This window comes from Myxine glutinosa, chromosome 5 (assembly GCF_964187855.1).
Source record: "Myxine glutinosa chromosome 5, kmMyxGlut1.1, whole genome shotgun sequence".
Lineage (NCBI taxonomy): Eukaryota > Metazoa > Chordata > Myxini > Myxiniformes > Myxinidae > Myxine > Myxine glutinosa.
The window spans coordinates 128246351-128254144 of record NC_136265.1 but is presented as its reverse complement, the minus strand read 5'-3'; positions in this window follow the sequence as shown (position 1 = coordinate 128254144).

Sequence of the window (7794 nt, the reverse complement as noted above, 5' to 3'; positions counted from 1 at the left end):
TTTATGTTGTTTATCCCTCACTACATCTTCAGTAGCCCCTTGTATCTTGTTTATATTGGTTATATCGTTTATCCCTCACTACATCTTCAGTAGCCCCTTGTATCTTGTTTATATTGTTTATGTTGTTTATCCCTCACTACATCCTCAGTAGCCCCTTGTATCTTGTTTGTATTGGTTATATTGTTTATCCCTCACTACATCCTCAGTAGCGCTTGTATCTTGTTTGTATTGGTTATATTGTTTATCCCTCACTACATCCTCAGTAGCCCCTTGTATCTTGTTTCTATTGGTTATATTGTTTATCCCTCACTCTATCCTCAGTAGCCCCTTGTATCTTGTTTGTATTGGTTATATTGTTTATCCCTCACTACATCCTCAGTAGCCCCTTGTATCTTGTTTGTATTGATTCTGTTACGTGGTCCTCCCGGTAACTACCTGGTCTTGGTGACCCCCGGACCGTGGGAGGGACCCCGCCAGAAAGATATATGGTTTATACGCTTTCGTAACGCAATCAAGATGAATTCCGGTCAAGAAGAAACCCCACACCAAGGATCCGGAATAATCAATAATATATTCTCTGAGCAATCACCAACCATCAACAATGCACAATCAATATTCCAAGGATGTAAACTCATCTACACAAACTCTAAGATGGCCATCTTATATATTCCTCACGTGAGCCCCACTCCTGACTCCCTCCGTGGTCAATGTCTCCCACAATGTCTCTCGTCTCCGCACACGGGCGGTTGAACGAACCCCGGGCGGACGTGCTCCAAACTTGCCGTCTCGTACTGGGGACAGCGGTTGCAGCGCACCTCCTTGCCAAGCAACGGGGCAACCCAGCGCGGCTTCCAACGCGCGCGAGGCTCCAAAGTGCGACCCGTACGCGTCCTTGTAGACGGGGCAAAACCGAGCGCGGTTTGTAACGCGTGCGAGGCTCCAAAGTGCGACCCGTACGCGTCCTTGTAGACGGGGCAAAACCGAGCGCGGTTTGTAACGCGTGCGAGGCTCCAAAGTGCGACCCGTACGCGTCCTTGTAGACGGGGCAAAACCGAGCGCGATTTGTAACGCGCGCGCGGCCCAACGGGCGATCGCTTGGTTCCGTGCACGAACTCACGGGGACTTCACGTGTCCAAAGGTAATTACGCGGCCAGGTAACTCCTCTCGCCAAACGGGTTTTGGAACGCCTCTGTTTTCCGCGCAGCGCAAGGTCGATTCCACCTTCTCGTCGTCGCGGGGCGAGGAAGAAGAATCCCCGTCCTTTTTCTCCTCGTGTCTTTTCTTCTTCCGTTTCCGGCCACTTCCGTTTCCGGCCACTGGTTCCGAAGGGCTCCTGACCCTCCCATCACAACAACGCTTAATATAATACACACGGATAAGCAACCTGAATGGTAATTCCCATACATTCACATAAATATGTAACACTCCCCCCCTTCAAGAAAGAAAGTTTGAACCCAGCGAAAACTTTCTTTGCCGGCCAATTTGGAGAAACAAACCAGATCCCTCAACCCTCCAGATTACTCCCTCTGGACTAAGTCCCAACAACGACATTGTCCCTGCCAAATCAAACTCCCTCTCATGACCCTCTGACTTTGACCGTCAGTTTCTTGGGAATGAAGGTTAAGGGGTTGATCCAAGATCCAAAGTTAGGCAACTCGATAGCACTTTTTCCGGGAGGCCAAGCCGAGTATTCACTACATGGATGCCTTTAGGAACGCGGAGTTCACGGTTAGTCCGTGCAGGAAAGTTCTCTACATGGGCGCCTTGAGGAACGTGGAGTTCACGGTTAGTCCGTGCATGAAAGTTCACTACATGGACGCCTTTAGGAACGGCGTTCACGGTTAATTCGTGTAGGAATCTTGGCTCGGCGGCTCCACCGCCTTCAGTGCTTCAACTTCTCAGAACTTCCCTAATAATTAGGGTGGGACCACTGGTCCCTGTAGTCCCATGAATAGCGGTCTCCTTCTCGGCCACCATTTTGCCAATCCTTCCTTCGGGAGCGGCCATAACTCAGGGAGCCTCCATAATAATATTGACTGCGGCCACCACCAAAACTACCGCCCAGTTGTCCTCTCCTGTAGACCTCTCGACGCCTACGAAATGCCTTCCCTACTCTTATGGTCCGACCCTCCAAATCCTTGCCATTCCAATTCTTCTCTGCCTCTCTGGCGTCTTTTGGGCTGGCAAACGTGACAAAGCCGAACCCTCTTGACTGTTGCGTTTCCCAGTCTCTTACCAACCGCACTTCCCCCAGCGGCCCATATCTGTTGAAGACAGAGGTCAGAACTTCTTCCCCTGTTTTGAAGTTCAGTCCCCCTACAAATAACTTGGCACTTTTGTCGCCATCTCGAGCTGGTGTGGCATTATTTTCCCTGCTGGGCTCTTTACCAACCCTCTGGTTACCATAAACTTGACCCCCGGCCAAATCATTCCCGATAACCACAGATACACCCTCTACAGGAAGCGTGGCTTGTAAACCGACGGTGACCGGTCCTGACACCAAATCGGACTCCAACTGGATGACCTGAAGGGGAGCACTAACACCGCCCCCGATCCCCTGTAAACGCACACTATCCCCCGTTGCCGTCTCCTCGGACCATGGCAAAATGCCTTCAAGCATTAAAGATTGATGGGCCCCTGTGTCCCTCAATATCCTAACCGGTCTCCGGTTAGTCGAGGCTCCATCCAGTGACACAAACCCCTCTGAAATAAATGGTTGGTAACCCTTTTGATGGCGATTTCTTACGCTAGCCATCGCATTCGGAGTTGTAATAGTCGGACTCCGCTCTGGGTTGTCCCTTTTCCTGAGGTAACAACTGGACATCAAGTGTCCCGGTTTCTTGCAAAACGCGCAAGTAGGCCCGGAGGAAAAACTCGGGGTCTGCCTCGGGCCCCCCGAACTATAAGTTTGTCTTGGGCCCGCATCCCTCTGATTTAGAACCGGTGGGGTATCATAGTTGTCCCCATAATCCTCTCGAGGCCGCCGCCATGTATGGTCGTTCTCCGCACCTGCTGTTCCCCACCTCCCCTGCGGAGATCTAGGCGAGGAGTTAGGTTCGTGGACCCCTATTCGGTGGGTTAAGGCATAATCATCTGCCATGGTGGCTGCGTCCCACAACTTTGGTACCTTCTTTTCCTGCAGGTACACTTTGATGTCCTCGTGGACACACTGCTGGAATTCCTCCACCAGGATCAAGTCCCGCAATTTCTCGAAGTCTTTCCCGACTCCTTTTGACTCACACCACCGATCCAACATGTTTTCTTTCACTCTGGCAAACTCCACATGGGTCTCACTCTCCCTCTTCCTGGCATTCCTGAATTTTTGCCTGTAAGCTTCCGGAACCAACTCATAGGCCTTGAGGATGTGCTTCTTCAGTACCTCATAATCTGCACATTGGTCCATTGGTAGCGCCGAATAAATTTCCTGAGCTTTCCCCACCAGCACACTTTGCACGAGTATGGTCCAGGCCTCCTCCGGCCAGTTTAATTGTCGAGCCACTTTCTCAAAGTGTGGAAAAAATTTCGCGACTTCTTTTTCACTGAACGGTGGAACCAGCCTCACATGTCTGCCCACATCCCAGGTTTTCTGGTTAGGTGTCGACCCCGTCAGCAAGGGTGGTGCCTCTCCCCGTTCTCTCATTAACTCCAGCTCCTTGAATTTGATTTCTTGCTGAAGCTCCATGTCACGTTCCTTTAATTCCCTTTCCGCTTTTCTCTCCTCTGCTTTTCTCCCTTCTAACCTTTCCTGGAGTTCTCGTTCCACTCTCCTTTCCTCTGCTTGTTTCTCTTCTCTCCTCGCTTCTGCTTTCCTTTCTTCTTCTGCTAACCTTTCCTGGAGTTCTCGTTCCACTCTCCTTTCCTCTGCTTGTTTCTCTTCTCTCCTCGCTTCTGCTTTCCTTTCTTCTTCTGCTCTTTCCTTTTCTGCTTTCCTTTCTTCTTCTTTTCTTTCCTTTTCTGCTTTCCTTTCTTCTTCTTTTCTTTCCTTTTCTGCTTTCCTTTCTTCTTCTGCTCTTTCCTTTTCTGCTTTCCTTTCTTCTTCTTTAATCCGTTCCTGGCTCCGTAACTGCAACTCCAGTTTCCGGAGCTCAACGTCTTCTGGTTCTTCGGGTAGCCACTCCCAGGCTAACTCGTCCCATTTTCCTAATCCCACCATAGATTGTATCACCGTGGCCTGCAACTCTGCCTTCCTCAAATTAGTTCGGACCTCCAAGTTAAAATGTTTGGCCAATTTCAAGAGGTCCGACTTTAACAACGCTCGGAACTGTGCCTCACTCGGTGTTACCCCAAAGTTCTGTGCCACAAACGCCATGGTGCCTATCGTTAACACCTGTTAACCTTCACCCAAGACTTTACCCCAATTTCTCAAAAAAAATAAATATATTTACCAATTAATAATTAATTAATAAATTTTAATTAATAAAAAATATTATTATTTTATTATTTTATACAATTTTAAATCCCGGACGAGCCCCCAATTCTGTTACGTGGTCCTCCCGGTAACTACCTGGTCTTGGTGACCCCCGGACCGTGGGAGGGACCCCGCCAGAAAGATATATGGTTTATACGCTTTCGTAACGCAATCAAGATGAATTCCGGTCAAGAAGAAACCCCACACCAAGGATCCGGAATAATCAATAATATATTCTCTGAGCAATCACCAACCATCAACAATGCACAATCAATATTCCAAGGATGTAAACTCATCTACACAAACTCTAAGATGGCCATCTTATATATTCCTCACGTGAGCCCCACTCCTGACTCCCTCCGTGGTCAATGTCTCCCACAATGTCTCTCGTCTCCGCACACGGGCGGTTGAACGAACCCCGGGCGGACGTGCTCCAAACTTGCCGTCTCGTACTGGGGACAGCGGTTGCAGCGCACCTCCTTGCCAAGCAACGGGGCAACCCAGCGCGGCTTCCAACGCGCGCGAGGCTCCAAAGTGCGACCCGTACGCGTCCTTGTAGACGGGGCAAAACCGAGTGCGGTTTGTAACGCGTGCGAGGCTCCAAAGTGCGACCCGTACGCGTCCTTGTAGACGGGGCAAAACCGAGCGCGGTTTGTAACGCGTGCGAGGCTCCAAAGTGCGACCCGTACGCGTCCTTGTAGACGGGGCAAAACCGAGCGCGATTTGTAACGCGCGCGCGGCCCAACGGGCGATCGCTTGGTTCCGTGCACGAACTCACGGGGACTTCACGTGTCCAAAGGTAATTACGCGGCCAGGTAACTCCTCTCGCCAAACGGGTTTCGGAACGCCTCTGTTTTCCGCGCAGCGCAAGGTCGATTCCACCTTCTCGTCGTCGCGGGGCGAGGAAGAAGAATCCCCGTCCTTTTTCTCCTCGTGTCTTTTCTTCTTCCGTTTCCGGCCACTTCCGTTTCCGGCCACTGGTTCCGAAGGGCTCCTGACCCTCCCATCACAACAACCCTTAATATAATACACACGGATAAGCAACCTGAATGGTAATTCCCATACATTCACATAAATATGTAACAGTTATATTGTTTATCCCTCACTACATCCTCAGTAGCCCCTTGTATCTTGTTTATATTGTTTATGTTGTTTGTCCCTCACTTCAGCCTCAGTCGCCCCTTGTATCTTGTTTATATTGGTTATATTGTTTATCCCCCACGACATCCTCAGTAGCCCCTTGTATCTTGTTTATATTGTTTATATTGTTTATCCCTCACGACATCTTCAGAAGCCCCTTGTGTCTTGTTTATATTGGTTATATTGTTTATACCTCACTACATCCTCAGTAGCCCCTTGTATATTGTTTATATTGGTTATATTGTTTATCCCTCACTACATTCTCAGTTGCCCCTTGTAATTTGTTTATGTTGTTTATCCCTCACTACATCTTCAGAAGCCCCTTGTATCTTGTTTATATTGTTTATCTCTCACTACATCCTAAGGAGGTCCTCGTATATTGTTTATATTGTTTATCCCTCACTCCATCCTCAGTAGCCCCTTATATCTTGTTTATATTGTTTATCTCTCACTACATCCTCAGGAGCCCCTCGTATATTGTTTATCCCTCACTCCAGCCTCAGTAGCCCATTATATCTTGTTGATATTGTTTATCCCTCACTCCATCCTCAGTAGCCCCTTATATCTTGTTGATATTGTTTATCTCTCACTACATCCTCAGGAGCCCCTCGTATATTGTTCATCCCTCACTCCAGCCTCAGTAGCCCCTTATATCTTGTTTATATTGTTTATCTCTCACTACATCCTCAGGAGCCCCTCGTATATTGTTTATCCCTCACTACATCCTCAGTAGCCCCTTATATCTTGTTTATATTGTTTACCTCTCACTACATCCTCAGGAGCCCCTTATATCTTGTTTATATTGTTTATCTCTCACTACACCCTCAGGAGCCCCTCGTATATTGTTTATATTGTTTATGCCTCACTACATCCTCAGTAGCCCCTTATATCTTGTTTATATTGTTTATCTCTCACTACATCCTCAGGAGCCCCTCGTATATTGTTTATGTTGTTTATCCCTCACTACATCCTCAGGAGCCCCTTGTATATTGTTTATGTTGTTTTCCCTCACTACATCCTCAGGAGCTCCTCGTATATTTTTTATGTTGTTTATCCATCACTACATCCTCAGGAGCCCCTCGTATATTGTTTATATTGTTTATCCCTCACTACATCCTCAGTAGCCCCTTATATCTTGTTTGTATTGACATCGAAACAGAGTTTGAGAATGGGAATCTGCGCTTTAAATATATACTGAGCTTGCTGTTGTGATAAATACGCATTTGTACATCCTTCTCTCTGTCCTGTCCATGTAATGTCTACGTATACTTGTACTTGATGTAATGTGTTTTAGATATCGCAAAACTTTTGTGGCTTCTAAGGAGCTCTCTAACAGGAAAAGAAAAAACTTAGCCTTGATATTGTGAATACATAGCCTTGGTATATGAAAAGCCAAAAAAGATTATTTGAAGAACATGTATTGTACAAGTGGTTGGAATGAATTTAAGAGTAATTATCTCATATCAGCATGCTTACTGAAAGCTACATATTCAGCTGGTCATCCATCCATCCATCCTTGAAGCCATGCATCCGCCAACCCACGTATCTATGTGACAACACTTGGCCCTATCATTTCTGTATCTATTTCAAGTGCAATCCAATAGTGTTCCACGGGGTCACTTTCAATTGATGGCAGCTCCATACAAGGTTACCTTGGGACGAAGCAATCAAAATGTCGCATCCACTATATACAGTCGACCCTCAATTATTTGAAAAGGTGCGTTCTGGAGGTCATTTCTGGAGGTTGTGTGTGTGTGTGTGTGTGTGTGTGTGTGTGTGTGTGTGTGTGTGTGTACATATTTGTTTAGTTCTGCTTTCTTCTCATTCGGCATTCGGAAATCGTGAAAACGTCCACTTAATTTATGTCATTTTTTGGTATACATAGTCGAGGCTCATGGAAAGAGCTAGTCCGAGTACACTGAGCGGATCAGGATGCAGGACAAAAGGAACAGACTGGTAAAGGGAGAAATCCCAACAGCAGAGTTGAAGCTCAAGATGGAGGCAGATTTGGACAAACAATGGGTATGAGGAGGAATGAGGGGCAGGAGAGGATGCATGGGCTGGACAAGATGGATACAGAAGGAAACTCTCAGGAGGGAAAAGTGGAACTTTGGAAGGAGGATGGATTGAGGTGGGGTTTGGGAGTCATTAAGGGTAGAAAAGATCATGGTTTTGGATTGGTGATGATCTAAGATGGTGGTGAACAGCTGTCTTGAAGACCTAGAGAGAAGGATGAGATTGAAGAG